Source organism: Morus notabilis, unplaced genomic scaffold, assembly GCF_000414095.1.
Source record: "Morus notabilis unplaced genomic scaffold, ASM41409v2 Scaffold1436, whole genome shotgun sequence".
Taxonomy (NCBI): domain Eukaryota; kingdom Viridiplantae; phylum Streptophyta; class Magnoliopsida; order Rosales; family Moraceae; genus Morus; species Morus notabilis.
This window is the reverse complement of record NW_010361010.1, coordinates 171,214-174,741: the sequence shown is the minus strand read 5'-3', so window position 1 is coordinate 174,741 and position 3,528 is coordinate 171,214. Positions and strand designations below refer to the sequence as shown.

The window sequence follows — 3,528 nt, the reverse complement described above, 5'->3', positions numbered from 1 at the left end:
GGAAAGAGAAGCTGCAGACCGCACTAGATTACGCGTGTGGAGAGGGGGAAGCGGATTGCCGTCCGATTCAGGAGGGTGCCACGTGTTACGATCCCGATTCGCTTGAGGCCCACGCGTCGTATGCGTTCAACAGTTATTATCAGAAGAAGGCTCGTGGGGTCGGGACGTGTGATTTTGGTGGCGCGGCTTACGTGGTGACGCAACCTCCTAGTACGTACCCTATCTCTCCTCCTTTTTTATTTTTTTATTTTTTATATTTGCCTTACAGTTTGATTTATTAATTATGACCTTTGCTTATAGTAGTCAAGCTAGTAATTATAATTTACATAGGTCTTGACGTTGAGTGTCAAAATCATATTATTATTTTACTCTTAATGATGAGTGTTAATACTAATACTAACAATAATGCTGGGGATTGTATCAATCAAAACAATAATTCTAAAGGAGGCTAAAATTATTGTGATCTTTGGTTTTTAATAAATTAGATGTGACATAATTATTATAGAGATATTCAGCTGAAGGAAATAAATATTGTACCAAGTCTCTAGCGGCTTTGAAGGGTTTTATAAATCTCTTTATTATAAAAAAACACGTAAAATTTTGAATCATAATTCATTATTCTCTATAGTATTTTTATAAAAAATACACGTAAAATGAAAATTATTTTAAATCATGATTCTAAATATATAAATAAAACGTTTTTAAGTTTGTGTTCTTTTCGGCTCTTGGATGTTCAATAGGACGTGTAGTGGAAACATAAAGGTCATTATGTGTATTGTATGATGGGAACTTTCATATTCCAAATAAATAAGAGCATTAAAACTATTAGATGAATATTTTAATTCTTAGGAGTTTTATTGTACTAGCCATGGATCGGGATTAATATGAAATGAGGTGCCCAAAATAAAATATAATTAATAATAAAAAAAATTTCCTTGTCCTTTTCAATTCAATACGTAACAAATTAAATTGGAGTTACAACATGATAAGATGTTGATATAGGATATGTTGGTATAAAAAAGAATATCAATGCAGTTTGCTTGTATAAAAGAAGAATAATTATGATTATGGCTGAAAATTCTGGCTAAAAACCAACTTGATAGAAGTGTCGTAAGCATTTTTCAATATTATACGCATTATTACATCAGACCTTAGCGACCACTCACCATCAAATAAAAAAGGTGTTTACACTAGAATTTTGTGTATTCCTCAAATCACATGAAGATATTGAATTTCAACTCTTTTTGTTCATTGCTTTTTGGATTTCTAGCTAAAAGTTAAAACCCTTTTTCTCTTTATGCAGAATTTGGGAAGTGCAAGTTTCCAACTGGTTACTGAACGGAGAAAGATGGGGGGGACAATTTGGATAGATTTGTTGGGGTTAGCTCATTTTTTTTTGTTCATGCTACCATTAGAAAATTGGGGAAATTATTTAATTATATCTACTTTTTTTTTTAAATGATATTATTATTACGGTATTAGGTGTGCTTTTTGACTCTTTTGTCCTGTAATTAAGTCCCAATTCAGAGTTTTCCTCCGTGTATACGTCTATGTTGCGTAATTATATTTTTTTGGGTTATAAAAATTCCATGTTGATGTGTATAAAATAGTACATTTATTTCCCACTTTGTGCTTCTTTTTCTTTGTTATATCTAACCGACCCTTTTTTGGTTTAACTTATCTTTTACTAAAAGAGACTTTTCTTACACGCGTAAAGAGTATCAGTTTGTAGGCCATTTATTAGCTTATCTACAAAAAGTCGCTCGGACGAACTCCGAAAGAAATTTTAACAAGCATGGAAAAAAGCTTTCCTTTTGTTGCAAATTCAATCTATGATATTTAGTTATGATGCTTAGACCAAAAAAAAAAAAAACTTTAATTTGTAACATAAGCACTCTACACTGATGAAGCAAGTCAGCAACTTATTTGAAAACGGCTCCTAAATAATACTTGGTTGGTAATTAGTACGTGTTTTCGAAATGACGGATATGAGTTGAAACCGATCTTATTTTTGAGTAATTGTACCGTTGCAACCTAAATTATTCAAATTTTGCATAATGGATCCCGAACATTACAACCTTAAACTTAAAAATTAGTTACAATTAAAATCCAATAACTAATAGCGTAATTAAATTGACACTTTAAAATATGAGATTTGTACGTAACATGGTTTGAATATTGACGACATTTTACCTTTCGTGTGTGGATTGTATTTTAAACCGTCAATTTGATAACAACTGTTACCCTATTAAACGTCAAATGTAACTAATTTTAAAGTTTAGAGTGCAGTTTATTAAAAGTTTGAATTTATTATATAAAAAAAAAGAATGATTTAGAGTGTAACGGTACAATTTTTATTAAAAAAGTAATAGTCATTTTCTTTTCCCTTTTCATTTTTTGAGGCTTATTTGTGCAAATCAGCGTATGTATGTTTTCTTGAACATAATCATGTACTTATACTTAAAATAATTTCTCTGAAAATAAAAAGTAATAAACTTTTAGAAATAGACCAAACACCATTTTAAAACTTCAAAATACACTGTAATTTATATTTTTCTATCAAAACAATAAAATCATTTTTTAAATGGCGCTCCCAAACGGACTAATTTCTTAGAATCTGGAAGAAATTTTGGCAAAGTAATCTCTCGGAAACTAACATGCAAGGTTTTCTTTAGCTGGACAAAAAGCTCTCGAAGTTAATGAGTTATACCCAAACACGGTCTAAAACCCTTTGCCTTGAATCTTGATGAAACAATCACTTTCTTGGGACTTGAAAGATCTATCTGTTTTCTAAAGCAACAATTTTGTTTTTCCCGGATAAAAAGAAGTTACTTTGGAGATTCTCAAACTCTTTTTCTTTTCTTATTTGGATCCCTATATCTCAAACTCTGGCGGGTAAGAGTTGTTTGTGTCCATATGTGTTCTTGATTAGATGGTCAACAACTTACAAAAGAACTGTTACTAAAGCAAGTAATAAGCTTTATCAGGTTGCAGATTTAATTTTTTTTTTAATGACCACTTAAAATATATGTAAAGAGGCTTGCAAAAAAAAAAAAAAAAAAAAAAAAAAAAAAAATTTACACACACGCGAGTGAGGGACTCTAAAAATGTCTTTTTTTTTTTTTAGACGTCACATATTCAATATTCTATAACCCCACTTTAAAACGGATAGATTATGCAGCGTAAAGTGTGTAGTAACAAAAGTGAAAACTAGATTTATTTTTAGTAGAACTAGGCAAGATCAATATTGTTTTATCAATGAATCGAAAATTTCTAAAGTGACGAAAGAGGTAGGAGACGAGATAAATCTAAAGATTCTCCATATACAGGGCGGATCTAGATGTCGTCGCCGGAGTAGATAGAAAGGAGGAGCTTCTAGGCGGATTTGGTGGCTCGTCACGGACGAAGCTTCTACTTTGAGAGAAGAAAGGATGGCGAGATGGAGGTTGTCAGTGCGGTTTAAATCAGATCCGGCGACGGACTGAGAGAGACAGGGATGTTAGAGAGAGAATGTGAGAGTGAAAATGA

General features: G+C 31.7%; 1 pseudogene; it reads left to right on the top strand.

The window, feature by feature from the left end:
- LOC21411075 overlaps window positions 1-1,623 on the top strand; it is a 3,112-nt pseudogene extending 1,489 nt beyond the window's left edge.
- The last annotated feature ends 1,905 nt before the right edge of the window (window positions 1,624-3,528 follow it).